Source organism: Aedes aegypti, chromosome 1 (assembly GCF_002204515.2).
Source record: "Aedes aegypti strain LVP_AGWG chromosome 1, AaegL5.0 Primary Assembly, whole genome shotgun sequence".
Taxonomy (NCBI): domain Eukaryota; kingdom Metazoa; phylum Arthropoda; class Insecta; order Diptera; family Culicidae; genus Aedes; species Aedes aegypti.
In genome coordinates, this window is record NC_035107.1 from 199,642,669 (window position 1) to 199,664,842 (window position 22,174).

General features: G+C 41.0%; 1 protein-coding gene across 1 annotated transcript in view; it reads right to left on the bottom strand.

The window, feature by feature from the left end:
* LOC110681191 (solute carrier family 46 member 3-like) overlaps positions 1-22,174 on the bottom strand; it is an 83,377-nt gene that overhangs the window by 60,107 nt on the left and 1,096 nt on the right. The gene's annotated exons all lie outside the window — the stretch shown is intronic.

Sequence of the window (22,174 nt, forward strand, 5' to 3'; positions counted from 1 at the left end):
GGAAGACATCGTACTTCAATGATGAAGTACTCAGGGAGGCGCTCCGCCGTGAGCGTAACCTACTCGGCCTAAGCGGGGACGAACTAGTAGCGGTGCTTACGCGTGCATGCGATGCGACCATGCCTAGAAAAGTCCACCCTAGGAATGGGAGACCACCGACGTACTGGTGGACTCAAGCTATTGCGAACCTGCGCCGTGCCTGCCTACGGGCCAGGAGACGGATGCAGCGAGCACGTACCGAGCAGGAGCGTGAAGAACGACGGGCGGTGTTCACCGCTGCCAAAGTCGCGCTGATGTCCGAGATAAGAGCAAGCAAAAAGGCCTGCTTTGAGGGACTCTGTCAGAGTGCCAACGCGAACCCGTGGGGTGATGCCTACAGGATCGTTATGGCGAAGACAAGAGGTGCAATTGCTCCTACGGAGCAATCTCCACAGATGCTGGAGGGTATCATCGAGGGGCTCTTTCCGCGCCACAACCCTAGCCTATGGCCTCCTTTTGTAGGACAGCCGGGGATTGGGGCTGGCGATGAGGATAGAGTAACCGATGAGGAACTTATAGGGATTGCAAAATCCCTAAGCATGGGGAAGGCATCAGGTCCGGACGGAGTTTCAAACCTGGCCCTCAAAGTTGCAATCTTGGAGGCTCCCGGTATGTTCAGATCTGCTATGCAGATATGCCTGGACGAGAGAGTATTTCCAACTGTGTGGAAGCGGCAGAGCCTGGTACTATTGACAAAGGCGGAAAAACCACCCGGTGACCCGTCGGCGTATAGACCAATATGCTTGATCGACACGGCGGGGAAGGTGCTCGAGAAGATCATCCTCAACAAACTGTTGAGGTACACCGAGGGTGTAAATGGTCTCTCAAGCAACCAGTTCGGCTTCCGGAAAGGGAGGTCCACTGTAGACGCTATTCTGACGGTTAAGAAAACCGCTGAGATAGCACTCCAGCGTAAGAGGAGGGGTATTCGCTACTGCGCAGTAGTGACTCTGGATGTAAGGAACGCATTTAATAGTGCCAGTTGGGCGGCTATTGCTGATGCGCTCCTGCGTCTGGGGATACCCGAGTACCTGTACAAGATTCTCGGAAGTTACTTCCAGAATCGGGTATTAGTCTATGACACAGAGGTGGGTCGGAAGTGCTTTCACATAACCTCAGGAGTCCCGCAAGGTTCCATCCTGGGTCCGGTGTTATGGAATGTCATGTACGACGAGGTGTTGAGATTAAAATTCCCGGCGGATGTGGTCATCGTTGGCTTTGCCGACGATATTACGCTGGAGGTCTACGGTGAATCGATCGAAGAAGTGGAATTGACTGCAGCCCACTCGATCGCAATTGTGGAGGAGTGGATGAGCTCCAGGAAATTGGAATTGGCTCACCACAAAACTGAGGCTGTTGTTGTCAACAACCGAAAGTCGGTGCAGCAGGCGGTGATCAGTGTAGGCGACTGCACAATCACTTCGAAGCGATCCGTCAAACACTTGGGGGTGATGATCGACGACAAGCTTACCTTCGGTAGCCATGTCGATTATGCCTGCAACAGAGCCTCCACAGCTATTGTGGCACTGTCCCGGATGATGTCCAATAGCTCTGCGGTGTACGCCAGTAAGCGTAAGCTTCTGGTCAGTGTCGCCTCGTCCATACTGAGGTATGGTGGCCCGGCTTGGGGCACGGCTTTGAGTACCGATAGCTACCGTAGCAAGCTAGAGAGTACTTATAGGCTAATGTGCCTGAGGGTTGCGAGCGCGTACCGTACCGTGTCACACGATGCACTCTGTATCATCACCGGTATGATGCCTATTGGTATCCTTATCATGGAAGACATAGAGTGCTTCGAAAGGCGCGGCACAAGAGGCATACGCAGGACTGTCAGACTGGCCAGAGGATGTGTGAAGACGAGTTTGGCTGGAATGCCGTTTCATCGGCTATCACCCACATCGTCTCGGAACTCCAAAGGAGGTGGCGTGTGGACTCGAGGAGTGACTAGTGCAGACGCTAAACAACAGGTGGTCCAAGGGTTCGCAGTCGGCTACGTAGGTCATACCGGTGCCCTACGGTCGAAATCGACCCTTACAGCGATTAAGTGGCCGCGGGGAGAACATCCTGGTAGCGCTGCTGTCGTGGCGCCGGCCTACTGGGTGGATACGAGCCTCTGGTTGTTCGGGGCAGGTGGAGGCCCCTTCGTCAGCAATCCCAGCTGGTGCTAGCTGATAGGGCCTGAGCCTTCAGTAGGTCAAATTGCGAAGCCCGCAGTATCAGTTCTTGATACCTGCGGTGCAGCTGGGCGCGGGCTTAGTGGTCGACCCTGCCCGCTTTCAGCGGACAACGGGAGGTGAGGACCACCCGGGAAGCTGGCAATGCGCCAGCATGCTACCTTGGTGGACCCCCCTAAGCGTGTCATCGATGTTCGTTGCTGCATGGCTACGCAGCTAACCTGGAGGATGCGATGTGCAATAGCCCCTCTCCGAAGCAATGCCTTCTTGGTGGTCCCGGAGAGACGAAGGGTTTGGCGGCAATAGAAATGGTTTAGTGGGTCGGGGGTGTAGTCCTGTTTACTGCTTGCATGTAGTAAGTGGTCCCCAACCCCACACTCCCGGACCTCGGTCCGGAGTCTGTTGAGTAGATTATCCCCCCAATTGCTTAGAAGGAAAAAAAAAAAAGATGACTGCTTGTGACTAACAGACACCCTCAGTGTATAAGTGCTGGTGATCTTCTACTCTAGGCAACAATGGCACCGGCCACGTCAGAATGCATACCAATGAGGGGAAGGGGGATGAATCAATCTTCTATTGCCACGATTATTGGTTATGTTTAATGAGAAACGCTTTTTTTTGCGTCTCCCAGTAGCAAGTTTCTATTCAACTGTGAAAAATCTTTTAACTAGTGAAAGTTAGTTTTTTTAAAATTGAGAGTGTTGTCTACTAAGGAGCACCTAGATATAAGAAATGAATTTAAAATAATTTATAATAATACTAACAAAAAAAAGCCAAACGCCTGCAAATGATCTGGCGAGAAATCCACCACAAAGCCTTGCACCAATATCTACAGTGGGGGACCGAAATCCGTATGCTTCATACAAATAGTAAGCGTTTTGTATGAAGTGGACGGATTTAGAATTATTTCTTAGGTGTACGGATTTCGATCCCACTCGGTGCCATGCTTGTTACACGCTTAAATGAAGGTACACAACGTTTAGTACGATTCGCACAAATTTGAGCTCTGCTGGTCCAACACATCGGGTGGTATGAATAAAAAGCGTTGAACTTTACTACATGTAGCATCTACTCAAAAACAAAATCCACAAAGTTTACTACACTTATAGTATGAATAAAAAACCTTTCGAACATGTAGTACGTATTATACATCCGGTAGAAATCAAGACCAACACTCAATTAAAATTGTTATTTTCTCGGGTCCCGAGCATCGCAGCTAATATAGTGAATAGTGCGCTGTATTCATAAAAATCGTAAGATTGCAGCGCCACACTAAAAAACTGATTTCAATATGTAGCGAGTTGAAGCGCGTCACGAGTCTCACTAGCGCGATCCGGTTCGGTGGCGGTGCGACAATACTATTTTCGAACGTGAGCGGTGACTGATGCTGCACGTTAAGAAACATCCATTCAGAGTGCAGCGTAAAAACAATACAGTTAACTCTCCCTTCCTCGATATTCTGTATATCGATATCGAGTTAGAGAACCATAGTAAAAGTTGGTTTTCATGGCTAACTCGATGGTCCCTTGGATCGCAGTTGCTCTGGTTTTGTGTTCTGTAACTCGATACCTCCCTAACTCGATGGTCGCTTCAATATCGAGTTAGGGAGAGATGACTGTATAATCATGCATATAAAGGGGATGCCAAATTTGTCACTTTTTCACACGACAAATCATGTGAAAAGATTCTACATTCCCGCTATACATCGCGTAATCGATCATAAACACAAATTCATGTAGGTTATGTCATTTTACACGATTTGAAGTGTAAATTTACGATAACCATTCCCTTAATGTGCATGTAAATTTTATAATGATTTGACAACAAAGATTTTTCTGAGAATTTTAGAATTTTAACTAGAAATATGTATCATATGAAGGAATCTTGAGATTACAGCAATAATGAAAGTAAAAATTCCAAGCATTTCAAAAATTCCAGTGCTGATAATTTAATGAAATAGCTGTAGAGTTTTAGTATTTCTGTGGTATTCTTGTTATTTTGGTAGGTTTCCTGGTAGTATCCCTGGAATTCCTAGAAATAAAAATAAATTCTCACAATAGTGGTTGAATTAAGGATTTTTTTTACGTTTTCACTTTCAGACATTCAAAAGTTTATACTATAATTGAAGATTTCCTCTGAAATCCCAACGGAACTGTGAATCAAACGGATTCAAAGTTTAAAAGAATTCCAAAGATTTGGACCAGAATTTGCAGGAATCTTACTGAATTCTCAGAGATTCTTACAGAAATGCCGTCTAAAAGATACCCGAATAATTACAAAAGATCAATAACCAGATCAAAAACCGGATTTACAATATTCTCAAAAGAATGCCAGAATGGCTTCCAGAATCCCAGAATTAATAAATCTAGAATGCCTATCGGAAACCCATAATTACTATTGGGATTCCAGAATTCGAAAGGAAATCAGATAATCTGGGATGTCAGAATTCTCAAGTAAAATTAAGAATTACTTTATAAATAGCTGAAATCCATCCGCGAATTCCTAAAAAACAACGTAACTATCGTAATGTCAGATTGAACATAATTATCGAAACGAGTATCTTCGTACCTGCCACACGATATTCACATACAAAATGGTCAATTGACATTTAAAGCTCTCAGTTAATAACTGTGTAAGTACTGATAAGAACACTAAGCTGAGAATTAGGCTCTGTCCCAGTTGGGACGTAACGCCAGAAAGAATATCAGATCTCTCAAACAAATACAAAATTCCTTATCGTAATCTCAAAATTGTTTTCGAAATATCGAAATTTCTACGGAAATCTCAAAATACCTTTCGTTTTCACAAATTTTAATTATTCCATTCATTTCAACAATCTCAAAGCATGAGTAGCAACCTCTGAAGCTAACTACCAGTAGCTTTGTAGTAAATGCTAACTTTATTCATATCAACGTGTTGTTTGTAGTATGTTCGAAAGGTGTAGAAAAAGAAATGACACAAACATGTTCCACTCGTGTTCCACATATAGCGTTTACTACCGACAATGTAGTAAACTCAACTTTACTACATTTTATTCATAACGCCCATCATGTGTATAAATTCAACACATTCCGAAAAACTGAACCTATGTTGATTTCTCTTGCTTTTTGCAAGGGATGGTACACAAATTATGTCACGCTAAATTTCAGCTTTTTTGACCCCCTCCCTCCCCTTTGTCACACTTTTTGTATGAGTCCTCTGAAAATTTTGTAAGGCTTGTCACGCTTGGCTTGACCCCCTCGCCCCCCCCCCCCTTAGAGCGTGACATAATTTGTGCATGACCCCTAATTGACACATAAAGATGCTAGTAATTGCAACACACAAATTACGTAACGCTGAATATCAAGATTTTTGGCCTCAACGCATCCTGTAGGGCAAAAGATAGTTGAGGTAGGTTTTCAAATTATTTTACCTAACTGGAAAATGTTCGTCCAGCAAAATTGTAACCTATATGATGAAAGATCACTGACTATGTGGCATTTATTTCTTTGAAATAATTATAGTTGTTCTAGAAATATTCAATAATTCACTAAGGTCGAGCCTTTGCCCACCTTACTCAATACAACGTAACTAGCGGGAGCCTCATACTCTCTCCACGCTCCATGCGTTACATGATTTATGTACGATTCCTATTCAAGTAATAACTATGCACAAAAAATATAGTTTCTATGAGATCTCAAGCTTAACAAACTGACCGAAATAACCTCTATTTTAACATTCCGATATTTTAAATTGTGTTTCCTATCATCTGTTCTAGCTCAAAGCAAGTATAAGCGTAACCCACAAACTGCCACGTCACGCTATCGTCACACAAAGATTTGCATGCCATAAAATTGTGTTTTCTCAAATTATCGGATATGCGGTACACTGAACCAGCATGTCACTCTCGAGTCTAGCTAATCATCACAGCACAGAGTTAGTGCTTTGGGTACCGGCGGATAAGTAATGTGATGTCACCTAGCCCCGCGCTCCCACGACCAGTAACGATGCTATTAGGCACCTAAATATTTCGATAAGTATCACGTTAGAACGTTGCGCCATCCGTCCGTTCGCCCGTGCATGTCACCGTGCAATACATACCTACATAGATGATGCACATTCAACTCGGTAGCTTCACCTATAATGCAATTGTCTTCTATGTCTGAAAACGAAACAATCACAGAACCTCACGAGCCAAAGAACACTGTAGGATGCAGTAAAATTGAACTTGTTTTAAGAATTGACGAAAATTAACACGGATGCGGTGTACTGACTATAAAAGCATGATTGTCCCAATTGGAAAATCAGAAAATATCTCTCGACTGTGTCTCGACGTGGTGGTTCTCTTCCCCAGCGTTCCAGAAAAAGCTTAGAATTACCTAAGATCATAGGTTCCTGTGGTATTAATTTAAAAAAAAAAAACTTTCGGGGGTGTTAAAATATTTCCGGTGATGCAATTCCATACTTTAGTTGAGAAGTGTATATAAAAAAGGCAAAACTTGATCAAAACAAAAATTGATCCTAGTAATAATTGATTACGTAGAATATATTTGGGGGTTTGACAAAGCTGTGTGAAATGGCTGGTTTTATAGAATATGATGTTAGAAACTTCAACAACAGAACAAGAAGAGCATATAAAATCATTGTTATCTCTTTAGGCCTGTATCATCTGAAACTAGTCTTCCTTTGCTACGGTAGCTGAAAAATGACAATATTCTATTTATCAAATGACACTGTGAAACGTGCTCGACGTGCGATCATATCTTCACGACAGGGACGAACACATGCGATATCATGCTTGCATTTGCACACGTTCGATTCCGGCCCTATCGGTTCGTCGAAACGCGTCCGTATGGGCAGAAATTACCGGTCAGTTCACACCGAAATCTCGATGCAAATTGTTTGGTTGACGCTGAGAACTTTTCTTTTCTTTAGATTCATTGCCCGTTCTCGCAGAAGTCACGAAGTGGATGAAAAATAGTGTCTTTTCTCAGGTGGTTTTTCAGAGCGTGGAAAAAGCTTTTGCATCGATCAAATCGGATGCTGTTGACATACTTGTTCTCCTGGGAGGCTGTCCTCCCTTCTAACTGAGGTAGCAAAACGTGACAAAACGCTGGCAACACCTGTGCGCTGTGCCAATCGTGAACACCGTTTGCAATATGCAAACTGTTTTTTTATTGAACAGCTGGGAAAACCTTCGATTTCTCAGTACATTGTGTCTAGATGGCTAGATACGAATGCAGATGTATCATCTTCTTCTTCTTGGCATTAACGTCCCCACTGGGACAGAGCCTGCTTCTCAGCTTAGTGTTCTTATGAGCACTTCCACAATTATTAACTGAGAGCATTCTTTGCCAAAGTTGCCATTTTCGCATTTGTATATCGTGTGGCAGGTACGATGATACTTTAAGCCTAGGGAAGTCAAGGTAATTTACATTAGGAAAAAAACTTGGACCGACCGGGCTCAATGAAATTTTACAGAATGGTATCATTCATGACCGGTCATAAAACTATCACAAATCTAACCAGCTCTGAAAATGTTAGATGGGTAAGCAGCAGTGAAATCATATTTACCTAGCTATGTTTGAACAGAAAAAACACAATTTTTCCTACCAATAACCTGTTCAGTGATGTTAAAGCAGCATATGACAGTTTCGATCGCTTTTCCGGGAAGCTCACAAAACTGATTGGAGTGACGATGGACAGTGTGCAGAATCAAGTGAAAATATCGGGCGGTGACTCTAGTTTGTTCGAAGCCCGCCGGAGTCTAAGACAAGTTGACCAAATTACATGACTGTTGAGCAGCATTGTGCTAAGGTGTTATGAGAGAACCAAGTTCAATAGCCAAAACATGATTTTCACAAGGTCCAGTCAATTTGTTTGCGGATATAATCGGAAGTATAACAACAAAAAAGAACTGATGGTGAACGCATCGAAAACAAAGAACAACTTCCACTCGAAAACTGCGCCATATCTCTTCTAAACATAACTGATTCATATCGAGTGCACACTTAAGGTGAAACATCTCGGAATGCAAAGATGGCCGGCACAATGGCCGACTTCTCCATCTACTAACGTTTTCAAAGGCACAAAACTGGAGGAATAGTTGGCGAATGTTCCTGATTTTCTTATTTTAAGCTTTCTGCTAGTGCACAAAGCCAAAATAAAAAGTGCACTGTTGTGGGATGCTTTCTTCGCGAGATTTGTGCCTTCGAAGTTTTAGTGCAATCTTAGAAGTTGATTCTAAACTGTTTCACCTTAAAGAACAGTCCTGGTAAAAAAGTGCCCAATTATCCAGCGGAAGCTGTACATGCTAGTAGGCGGAAAATGATGCGACAGGACTCACCAGCGTTACAGTGGATGGGGATACCTTCCATGTGGGGAACGAGGCTCCAGAAGAATCAGCGGTCAAAATATTCGTATCCGCATCAAATGAGACCGGTAGTTCTCTACGGCCATGAAACGTGGACGATGCTCAAGCCTCGAAAAGGACCTGCGTCACATGGAGCTTTCTGATGGCTGGTGCTTAGGACGTACTTTGGTGATGTGTGACGGTGGAAAATTAAGCATCATCTCTCTGAACACTACACACAACCTCAATTTACGAACTAGAACGGGTGTTCGTAAATTAAATTGAATAAAGGCCTAAGGGTCTACAAGCATAGGCAGTTGTATATTTATGGTTTTTAATAATGTCATAGACTCTTAACTATGACGGGGTTGGTGGTCTGATGGCTACCGCTTCTGCTTCACAGCAGAAGGTCATGGGTTCAATCCCAGGCCCGTCCGTTTCCTCGTACTTTGTAGTTGTATATCTCTCACTTGCTTCTATCTTCCATTCTAAATATATCACACTCAAACTATTCGTTCATAGCAAACGCTAGAACCAGAGACGGACAAGAAACCGTTTCCCTAACGCTTCCTACTTCCTACGCGCACGCCTTTCTTACGCCTGATACATAGGCAGTCTGCTATAACCACAAAAGCAAACCTCTCTGCCATGCCTTTCCCCCCAATCCATACACTCCCGCATGAACTGACGTGGATGCAGTGGAATATACGGTCTACGTGGGAGTCAGTTCAATGCATCATCAATTCCTCCCCCTTCCCCTCATTGGTCTGCATTCTGACGTGGCAGGTGCCATTGTTGCCTAAAAATAGAAGATCACCAGCACTTATACATTGAGGATGCCTGTTAGTCCCAAGCAGTCATTCGGTTGGTTCCTTGTGTAAGTGCAGCTGATCTGGCGATACTGGAGTGCATCCACGGGCGGCCAATCAAGCTCAAACTCAAGCTCAAGCTCAAGTTTAATAATGTCATAGACTCTTAACCCTTCATATAACTACGCAGTGTATTGAGGTGGGAGCTAGGGACTAGTTCCCTAGCGCCAATGAAAAATCACCAGTTGGCTTGACCGGGTCCTGGATCCGGTTTACCGGTTTCCAGCCAGCTCAAGGAGGACGTGGCGGGGGTTCAATGCAAGGCTCTGTTGAACTCCTACAAAATCCCACAGCTCCACAAGCACGTCTCCGTACAAGCGACCCGTACCGCTTTCAAAGTACTTTAGCCCATCACCAGGAATGCCACCCGACGCATTAGGATCCAGACCATAGAGAACCTGATTATGTAAAACTGGCAGCATGGACACGACTACGGACCACGCATAGGAATCACACTACAAAGCTGACAGCCGTGCTATTCTACACCCTTAGTAAGGATGGATGACACCTCCCTGAAATGGTGCGTGGGTTAATGGTAGCCGCCACCTTAGCTGTTGGAAGTAGGCTCAGTTCCTTTCCTGACTTACGCCGATCTGGCTCTGAACTTGACACTCCATAAGGGACCGGATCCACCCTAGCTTGGCGTCACTGCTTGCAAACATCACCATAAGATCACGAAGGCGACTACTTACAAGGGGCAGGTTACCCGAGCAAAGTTGAATAGCAAAATGATAACAAATTTTATAACCTGGTTATCATCATTTGATAACTGACTTTGTTATCACCTTGGCTGAATTAACAGCCAACATAACAAAAATGAGATCTCAAAATAATTTGTCGAATAACAAAGTAATAGTTGATTATGTTATCAGTGAGATCAAGTTGATAGCTAAATTTGCATCATCATATATTTTTTAATTTTATGGACACAAATCAAAGAAAAATTTTGAGAAATGAGTGTTTTGAATTGAACTTACGCTCCAAATAATTTTACAAAATTTTGTATGACGCAAAGTCAACTTTGTTCAGTAACAAACGCTTTATAAAAATGTTATAGGAAAGATGTGTGATAACATATTTTGTTATCAACCTGTTATCAAAAATGTCTGTCACGGATACAATGATAACATATGTTGTTATTATTCGGTCATCATTAATAACATAATATCAAATTGATAACAGCGATAATAAAAGTTGTTATCTTTTTGATACCATCCAATTATCCGCGTTTGCTCGGGTTATTGTATAATACTCTTTTATGATGAATAAACTGTTGATTAATTGATATTGATTGCTCGGGTAGCGACTTAGAGGGAGGACCCGCTAAACTGAAGAATGAACTACAATACAGCAGGAGTCGGGAACGCGAGCGCGTTCCAGAAAATCGGAAAGGTGCCACGATCGCCGGTGTATAAAACGGAGAATCTACCGACTTAGGGTAACTCGGAGTAATACGCCCCAACGGGGCAATACGACCCTCTTCATTTCACGAGATTGAAGCTTCTGTTACACGTAAATATGATCACATATCCTAAATATTCGCGAAAAATATATCTTGCGCATATATGTTCTTTAAGAGGTATAAACAATTGATAGAAATTCTAAAAATATCGAAAATCAGGTTTTTGGTTTAAAATTTTGCTTTTGATAAGCAAGCCTCAGGGGGGCAGATAGCCGAAGCGGTAAACGCGCAGCTATTCAGCAAGACCAAGCTGAGGGTCGTGGGTTCGAATCCCACCGGTCGAGGATCTTTTCGGATTGGAAATTTTCTCGACTTCCCAGGGCATAAAGTATCATCGTACCTGCCACACGATATATACGCATGCAAAAATGGTCATTGGAATAGTAAGCTCTCAGTTAATAACTGTGGAAGTGCTCATAAGCTGAGAAGCAGGCTCTGTCCCAGTGGTGACGTAACGCCAGAAAAAAGAAGAAGAAGCAAGCCTCAGGGTGAATGGAACCCATTCTTAACTACTGTACTTATTACAAAAACTTTTACCGGGAGACGAATGCTAGTGGACCTTTTTAAGCTTAACAGGTGGTGGCATTCTCTTTGGAAAGATTTCTACAACGCTGTGGACCTTTTTTCTATGGGAGGGACATATTGCCCGGGTTGTGTTGAAACGTAAACATTGGGACCGTTTAAAAAAAAAAACATCTTGTACACTTTTTTGAAGCAACCTGGAAAGAGAAAGTTGCGTGCAGAGCATGACCAACTAAATAAGGAACATCTTGACATAAAAAACTTTAGAAGAGATGCATTTGCTACTGCGATAGAGCAGTATTTCCTTAAGGGGGGCGTATTACACCTTTTTACCTTATAGCAGTAGCTCAAAGAAATGTGAGTTTCAAGGACTACAAGGAGGATTAGGAATTCAGAGTCCAGTATACACACCTAAATCGAGCAACAACGATTCTCATGGAGGGCAACAACCTGAAAACTCGAGGTTGAAGAGGTGAAGAATAAGGTCGTTGAACTCATTCAGTTCGACAAGGACCGGCACAATGTGCGATCAAGAGCAAGCTGACGAGCATCAAATCCTCTGTCAACGCTGTCATGAACGGTAGATAGCGCTGAGGATGAGAGCAGAGCTTGCCGAAAAGGCACTGAATAAAGTTATTAAGCAAGCAGCGGCTTACAAGCTTAGGACCCTGAAGGAACGAGGTGACAAACCTACGAAGAAGTGAGACAGAGAGTCACCAGGAGAAGAGGAAAACCCAAAATTAGCAGCGCAACGAGCGAGGAAAAGGTGTACCGGAAAAGGAAAGGAACAATGACGGATGGCAAACCGTCATCTACGTCAAAGATAAAACAGAAAACAGAAAGAGAAGGTAGAGAATAAAAAGGACGTGAATAAGAATGCAAAGAGACGCCCACAGCGTGAGTGGTCAAAAGGGAATGCCATATTTGGCAAGGCAAACGACCAAACAACGTACGCAGATATCCTTAGAAAAGTTAAGGACGATCCGAACCTGAAGGACCTCGGATAAAACGTGGTTAGATCGCGGCACACCCAGAAAGGGGAAATGCTGTTTGAGCTGAAGCGTGACCCAGCGTTCAAGAGCTCGGGCTGTCAGGAGCTAATCGCGGAATCTTTGGCAAACGAGGTAGACGTGAGAGCACTTTCTCAGGAAGCAGTTGGTAAGTGCAGATATCTGGATGAGATAACAACCGTGGACGAGGTGAATGAGGGGCTGTGTATGCAATGCAGCCTTGGAGAGGAGGCCATGGCAATCCGTCTGAGGCACACTGTCAGCGAAGATTCGGCTATCATTTGACACGGCGAACAAACTGGTGGGGAAAGGCAAGATGAGAATTGGCGGTCGATATGCTCACTGAGACTCGTCACACGATCAGATAAGCCACCGATACGATGGGGGCTGTCCATTTATTACGTAAGACATTTTTCGGGGTTTTTCAACCCCCCCTCCCCCCATAGTAAGATTTTTTGTATGAAAATTAAAAATAAATTGTATGGCGCGTAAGAAATCTCAGACCCCCTCTCCCCCCATAAACCCTTACGTTATTAATGGACCGCCCCATGCTTCAAGTACGTGGACTTCGGACACCCGATGACGAGCTATAAATGTCCGGACAGAATCTAATTGTGCAAGAAATGTTGAGAAAGAGGTCACTTTGGGAAAGACTGCAAGAATCAACCAAGGTGCTTGCTCTGTTCACCGGTGGAAGAATACCCACCCATTCGATGGGCAGCTGCTATTGCCGTCCGTACCAAAAGACGATCGCAGCCCAACAGTAATGGAGGTAACGCAGATCAACCTGAATCAATGCGACACCGCACAGCAACTGTTGTGGCAATCGACAACAAAAACTAAGGGCGACGTTTCGATAATAGCTGAACCGTATCAAGTACCACTCAATAACGCCAATTGGGTGGCGAATAGCACAGGCGCAGCGGCCAGGAAGTGATTGCCAGCTCAAACGCGGAGTTCATGATCGCCAAAATCAACGGAATCCACTTTTGCAGCTGCTACGCGCCTACAAGATTAACGCTCGAAGAATTTGCCTTAAAGCCAGGAGGCGTTACCAAAGAGCAAGAAGTCAAAATGGAGCGAAAGGTCACTGTGGCACTTAAAGTGGCGATCCTAGCGTACCCGAATATGTTCCAGAAGGCGATGAAGAAATGCCTGAACGAAGGTCACTTCCCAGATATATGGCAAATCCGTAAGCAGGTGCTGCTACCAAAGCCAGGAAAACCATCCGGTGATCCGTTATCAAACAGGCCAATATGCTTGCTGAATACACTGGGCAAACTCTTGGAACGGGTCATTCTAAACAGGGTGGCTAAATGTACGGAGAGCGAGAACGGACTATCAGAAAGGCAGTTCGGACTCCGGAAGGGAAAGTCGACGGTAGACGCTTGCGAGTTGCGGGTTCCTGACTATCTGTGCCGGATTCAGCAGAGCTACTTTAGAGTAACGGCGAGTGTTCCGCCAAACGGGGTCCTGTCACTGGAGTTACCGATGAGCGTCGAGATTGCTTTGCCGATGACGTCGTCCTAACAGTAATACACGGGTAGAAATCAGAATCCAAAAACAAGATTATGACTCATGATATCATGATTCTAGTGTGTTTTCATCTTATGAAAATACACCATGATTTGGACTCATGATGTCATGAGTCAGATTGCCGTAACGCAACACACGCGTTAGGTTTTTGTTGCTGATTGCTCGGAATCATGATTCAAATGCCAAAAATGCTGAGTCCGTTTATGGTCCGTTTATGATCGACAAAATAAAAAAAAAGTTAAAAATAGCATAGATTCGAGCTAAGAACCTTCCGATTGTAAGCCACGTACTCTACCACACAACCGCTTCGTCATCTTGAATTGAGAGTGATCAATACGAATGAGATGAAGCAAAGTGCGCCGCTTAGTGTTTTCACTCTGGATGTTACGCTAATGAGGAATCATGATTATGACTCCAGGAACCATGATTTGTGATCCTGATATTATGACCTAACCAATTTATGAATTTCATGATTTGTAAATCATGCTGTGGGGATCAGATTTTTACCCGTGTAGGCAAAATTAGTGCGCATCGTACCTACGTATTGTGCGTACACGAATTCTCTTTGCTCTTGGAAGTTTTTTAAATACTACCTACTTAAAGCAACAGTACTTTTCAGTGCTATAAAAACGGTACTTTTAAGTGCTACTAAAACAGTACTTTTCAGTGCTACTAAAACAGTACATTTCAGTACTATGTTTCTACTATTGATCCTTTTACGATCCTTGTTTGGACCCGTGCCTTCGATTTTTCGCTTGGACGCTTCTTGGACACCGTCTTGGGAAAAAAAAACCTCTCGAAGGTCACGTCTTCTTTCATTAAACATGGTTGCAACAACAAGCAAAAGGAAGGGTGAATCTCTGAATTCACAACTTCTTTCCAAAAAAGTGGGATTTAAAACTGTCATTAAACGTGGCAAGAATGGAAGAAATGACGTTTCTCCGGAATGCGAACTTTCTTCCAAGGGTGAAATGAATGCTCTAGACAAAGTTTCCGAACACCAAATCGAAGCAGCCTCTAGCCCAGCCTCTTTGATTCAAGTGAGGAAGCAAAGAGTGCCGCCTATCGTGGTCAGTTGTTCCGAATTTGGGGGATTTAGGCAGGAGATTTTGAACTCCATCAGGGGAATCAAGGTTTCCTTCCAAATCGCAAAGAAAGGAGACTGTCGCGTTTTTCCGTAAACTTTTAAAGATCGCGAACTTCGTCTCAAACATCTTGAAGAGAAGAAGCACATTTTTTTATTTATGACGACAAAACTGAACGTTTGTTCAAAGCCGTCTTGAAAGGTCTCTAAAGTGACTATAAATCACCTGAAGAGATCAAAAATGGAATTAATGATTTACTTGGATTTTCCCCAGTCCAAGTAATCATTATGAAAAAGAGAACTCAATCTGGCATTGTTCGGAAAGGGCTTTCCCAAGAATTTTATTTAGTTCACTTTAACAAAAAAAATCTAAATAATATTAAAGCTTTAGAAAAAGCAAAACTTATGTTCGATGTCCGTGTGACGTGGGAACATTTCCAGAAACCTGGAGGAAATTAAAGCAGTGCCGTCGGTGTCAAAAGTGGGGTCATGGTACAAAAAATTGTCGCATGGATGCTAAATGCATGATTTGCGGAGGTTCTTCTCACGCCAAGGACGTCTGTCCAGTGAAGGAAGATATCTATAAGTTCTTATGCGCCAATTGCAAGGGCAATCATAAGTCAAATTTTTGGTCTTGTCCTTCGCGCAAGAAAGTCGTTGAGGCTCGTGCCAGGCAGATGAAAGATATTATCCGTTACGATAACGGTCGTTTCCGGAATTTGCCTGGTAAAGGATCGAACAATGCTCATTTTTCAGTTAACGATCGCTTGATCATGAATCATACCCATCAGGAAGATCATAATCATGCTCATTCACAAACTAATTTTAATCCGTTAGGTAGCCGTTCGAATCTTTCAATTTCGAATGTATCTACCCACGGAAAATCCTTTGCCGATATCGTAGCAGGTAATTTGAATTCCTCCCCTATTCGTACTATGAGTACCCATTCTACTTGTTTCAAATCAAATGGAAAAAACCCTACCGCCACAGGTAACTCCTACTCAGCTTCTTCGTCTACCGAAAATTCTAATGGGAAACCATCAAATATACTCACTTCAAGTGATATGTCTGCCTCGGATTTTAATTTTCTAACTGAACAAATGAATCTAATGATTGATGCAATGTTCAAAGCCACCACTATGACTGAAGCAGTCCAAGTAGGTGTAAAAATTACACAAACCAAATTGTTATTGGATTACGTTTTTCTAATGGATCCAAATAATAATTTAAATATATTAAATCGGAATGCTCGTTCTTTGAATAGTAAAGAGGACGAGCTGTTAAATTTTCTGTGCATATAGCAGTTATTACCGAAACGTATTTAAAACCTGGATCTAAACTCAAAAGAGATCCTAACTTTTTTGTTTATCGTAATGATCGACTTGATGGGGCATGTGGGGGAGATGCAATCATCATTCATAGGCGTATAAAACATCAACTGTTCTCGTCATTTGAAACTAAAGTTTTTGAAACTTTAGATGTTTCTGTTAAAACACATCTTGGTAAATATACTTTCATAGCTGCCTATTTGTCTTTTCAATGCTCTGGACAGCAAGTTGATTTGCTCCAAACTGTCTTGCGAAAATTGACTCGCAATAAGTCAATTTTTTTGTCATTGGTGACTTTAATGCCAAACATCGGTCAGGGAATAATTCTCAAAGTAATTCCAACGGCAGAATCTTAATTGATGAGTGCTCTTCAGGATATTTCTCAATTCAATACCCTGATAGCCCTACATGTTTTTCCTCTTCTAGAAATCCATCTACGATTGACTTGGTCTTAACCGACTCTAGTGATCTTTGAGCCAATTAATTACTCATGCTGATTTTGATTCTGATCATGTCCCTGTTACATTTCAAATATCCCATGAAGCGATTCTCAATCCTATCAGCTCCACTTTCAATTATTTTCGAGCCGACTGGAAGACATATGAAACGTATATTGACTCTAATCTTGATGTTAACATTTCATTACAAACTATACTTGATATTGACAATGCTCTTGAAGCTTTAACATATTCCATTGTTGAAGCCAGGAGCATTGCAATCTAAAAATGTTAAGTAAAATTTGAATCCGTGATTATAGACGATGATCTTAAACTCTTGATCCGCCTTACAAACGTGAGGAGAAAGCAATTTCAACGCATTCGCGATCCTGCTATGAAAATTATATGGCAGGATTTGCAGAAAGATATCAAGAAACGTTTTGCACAATTAAGAAACAAAAATTTTGAAAATAAGATTTCTCGAATGGACCCTTGCTTCAAACCCTTTTGGAAATTATCTAAAATTTTGAAAAAAAAAACTCAGAAGCCAATACCGGCATTGAAAGAGGAAAACAAATTATTACTAACTAATTGCGAAAAAGCCCAAAACCTTGCTATGCAGTTTGAAAGCGCGCACAATTTTAATTTAGGACTTACTAGTCCAATTGAAAATGAAGTTACTCAGGACTTCGAAAATATTCTCAATCAAGAGAACGTTTTTGAAAATGCCTGAGAGACTGATTTGGAAGAAGTGAGAACTATTATTAAAAAATTCAAAAATATGAAAGCTCCTGGCGATGATGGAATTTTCTACATCCTCATCAAGAAACTTCCAGAAAGTAGCTTATCATTTTTAGTTGATATATTTAACAAATGTTTTCAATTAGCATATTTTCCTGACAAATGGAAAAATGCTAAGGTTGTTCCAATTTTAAAACCAGTCAAAAATCCTGCAGAAGCTTCTAGCTATCGTCCAATCAGTTTGCTTTCCTCCATTAGTAAACTTTTTGAAAAGGTCATTTTGAACAGAATGATGGCCCACATCAACGAAAATTTTTAATTTTTGCCAATGAACAGTTCGGATTCCGCCATGGACATTCGACCACTCATCAACTTTTACGTGTAACAAATTTGATCCGTTCCAACAAATCTGAACGTTATTCTACTGGTCTTGCTCTTCTAGACATATGAAAAGCATTCGACAGTGTTTGGTATGAAGGTTTGATCGTTAAATTAAAAAACTTCAATTTTCCATCATACATTGTTAGAATAATTCAAAGTTATCTGTCAAATCGTACACTTCAGGTCAATTATCAGAACTCCAAATCTGAAAGCCTTCCTGTAAGAGCTGGTGTTCCTCAAGGCAGCATTTTGGGACCAATATTATACAATATTTTCACATCTGACTTACCTGAGTTACCTCAGGGATGTCAAAAATCTTTGTTTGCGGATGACACAGGCCTCTCCGCCAAAGGACAAAGCTTGCGTGTCATCTGTAGTCGATTGCAAAAAAGTTGAGATATTTTTTCTTCATACTTGCAAAAATGGAAGGTTTCTCCTAATGCTTCCAAAACTCAACTAATAATATTCCCATACAAACCAAAAGCTCTTTATTTGAAACCTTAAAGTAGACAAGTTGTCACAATGAGAGTTGGAACCCAGTTGGTCAGATGAAGTTAAGTATCTAGGGCTCATGCTAGATAAGAATTTAACTTTCAAAAATCAGATTGAGGGCATTCAAGCCAAATGTAATAAATATGTAAAATGCCTCTATCCCCTTATTAACAGAAAAACAAAACTTTGTCTTGAGAACAAGCTTTTGATATTCAAACAAATTTTCAGGCCAGCCATGTTGTATGTTGTACCAATATGGACTAGCTGTTGTAATACCAGGAAGAAAGCTTTGCAGAGAATACAAAATCAAATTTTGAAAATGATTCTAAAGCTTCCTCCCTGGTATAGTACCAAGAGTTACATAGAAAATCCAATGTTGAAATTGAGTCCCTGAGGAAGGTCCCAAACGGACCGAAACGTTGGACAAAATAAAATAACAGTTTTTAATTTTTGTCAAGACTGAAAAGCCAATATCATCAACAAGGAACTACAGTCGAACTACCAACGATAAGCGATCAAAAGAATGATGTATTTAGTCATTCTCGGCTATACACATGTTGCCAAAAAAGCTGAGGTCGGAAAAACTCGTAATAACCGCCAATCAAATCAAGAAGGATGTAAATCAGATGATCAGTACGTTCACCACCCTGAAATGTATAAAGCTATGACAATTATGACTTCCAAAAACATTTCGGGGAAGAGGGTTACTCAGGGAAACGGGATATTCGGGGAACTGGTGTTCGGAGAAACGGCATTCGGGGAACCGACATTCGAGGAAAAGTAGCACAACCAACATTAATAATAGTAAATTCATTTTGTAGTATAACTGATTCTGATCTTGCCTTGAACTTTGTCAACAATTTTAAAACTGAACTTTCCGTTAAGAACTGCAAAAACCCAAGAAAAATCCATGGTTTAATGAAGAAATGTGTAGTGCAATGATAGACAGAGATGTTTGTTATGCTCATTGGAAACGTACGAAGAATATCAATGACTTCAATAATTGTAAGCGATTGCGTAACGGAGTGACTCATTTGATTAATACCGCTAAATCAAATTATGTATCAAATCACCTAGCAACTTCTAACTCGAATAAAGTCTTGTGGCATAAACTAAAGCAGATCAGTGTAAGAAGTGGTTCTGACCATTTGGTGGAATTGACGAATAGCACTAATGAAATAAATGAGCATTTTGGTTAGAATTTCACAGCTTGTGACCAGAATCTGTCTATAATTCCATCTCCCAGTGTTGTATTTGAACGCGTTCAGTTTGCGTTCCAGTTCAAATTTTTGAACGTGGCTTGAACATTGGGCAGTTCAAAAAGTTGAACCCATGGGAGCTGAAAAGTGAACGCGGATTAAAAATTGTTTCTAAAGCACATGCACAACACATTTCTAGGCGAAAGCCGTACAAAGTATGCTTAGAAACATTGATGGTCTCATCAATTTGGAATGATATGAATTCAACATAGTTTGATGTAATTATTTCGTATTTGTAGCTGCAGTGAGCATTTTGAAGTGAATGCGTTCATGAGCATGGACCGATGCATGAGTTCACTATTTGACGTTAGAGCGGTGCCATGTTATTTATGTGGCCATGGCATCGAGTGAATTTGACGTTTGAGCGGTGCCAAGTTCACTCGTTACCATGGCTACATAAACAATACGGCACCGCTCAAACGTCAAAAAGTGAACTCGTGCATTGGTCCATTGTCAGAACTTTGTACGAAAGTTCAAAGTCTGCTGCTTTCTCGTTCAAAAATGGAACGCGTTCAGTTCAAAATGCATCACTGCATCTCACTATAACAATTTAAGTTTTTCCTGATTGCAAATACAATATCACCCTGCACAACAGTAGAGTTATATTGTATTTGCAATCAGATCCATTAAATCGAATGCTGTTGGGATGGATCTGATTCCAGTATGTTTTGTAAAACTGTTGCTGCTCTTCATAGTTTCTGAGATTCATTATATTTTCAACTTAATTTTAACATCTTCAAAGTACCACAAGCCTGTAAAGTTGCAAAATTAATTCTTATTTAAAAAAGCCTAGAATAAATTGTTTGGAAAATGTAAAACCAATAAGTAATCTCTGCGGATTATCGAAACTGTTTGAAAAAATTATAAAAATAAAATTTACCATGATGATAATAAATTTTCGAGCTGTTTAGAAGAATACCTATAAGTAGATGAAAAAACCGAATTGAGTACTATACCATTTAATTCCGCTAGAGTTTGTATCCTTTGACAGATACGCGTATTTCGACCTCAACTGTAAGGCCGTCTCCAGTGTCGTGTACTAGACTCGACGGCCTTACAGTTGAGGTCGAAATACGCGTATCTGTCAAAGGATACAAACTCTAGTGGAATTAAATGGTATAGGACTAAATTCGGTTTTTTTATCTACTAAAAATTTACCAATTTGTTGAATCATTTAATTTGTTCAGTGAATGTCAATCTGGTTTTAGCCCAGCGCACAGCACTACATCAGCGATTATAAAATTTAATGATGATATTCTTAAAACAATTGATAGGAGAGGTGTAGCGTGTTTTTACTTGGTTTAGTACTGTAATAATTCGAGAAGGTACGTCTGGAAAATTCCATAAGATATTCATAAAGATTAATTAAAGAATTATTAATTAATTAGATTAATTAATTAATAGATTAATTAATTAATTAATTAAGATTAAAGATTAATTTAGAAAACTAGAAAAAAAAACACAAGGAAAACTCCCGACAGAGTCCTTGAAGTAATTGGCGATGTTATAATTGAGGTGATCTAAATCTATTTCTCGATGGACCATGCCCACACAACTACGGATCACACTCAGTTATGGGTCACTTTGCGCTTCAACACCAAATAACTCGTTCAAAACATATTGAGTTGGTATTACAAAGCTATCCAAATATAGTCGTTTGCTGTATGAAATGTCATCAGCATTCATAAGCTCCAACAGATGCAAAAATTTCAATATTATGATACAAAAAGTGCACGTTCGCTTAGATTCAGTATGAATTAGTTTTTTAACAACATTTTACTTGATTCTAAATACTGATACTGAATATTAGCAATTCCAAGTAGTGATGGATATGGGCCAGGATAAATGAAGTGAATTTCCGTCAATTTCAGAATTATAGTGATCATTTTTAGACAATAACACTAAGGGTGCTATAAGATGTAATGCATAGTTAACTTAATCACTGCAATAGAACTGCATAGAGTTGAAATTTCTTGAATTTGGAAACTGAAAATAATATGACAGTATTTTCAGCAACTGATAGAATTTTCAATGTTTATCCTGAGTAAATATTATACACAAAATAATTCCGAAATTCCTATTTGAAACGGTACGGTTCGTGTTTTCATATTAAAATTTTATGCTTCCAGGAATTCCAGGAAGGAGTCCTGGAAAAATCCTTGTTAGTTTTGTTACAGTATCGGTGTACCAATAGCCGCACAGGTAAGAACAAACATTCGTATAAAATCGAAAAATAAAGCCAGCGAAAAAACATGAAAACTACGAAAAATCATATTTTTGTATGGGATGGTACACAAATTATGTCACGCTAAATTTCAACTTTTTCGACCCCCTCCCCCCCTTGGAATCCTTGGAAAGGATAATGATCATTTGTCTAAAACAAACTTTAGAAAAAATCTTCTAAGAATCTCTACACAAAAAATCAAAAGTAGTTGCTAGTACACAGTATATTGATAGTTTATCATCAGTATGTCATTTGTAAGTATGGAAGAAAAAGGTACTTGCCAAT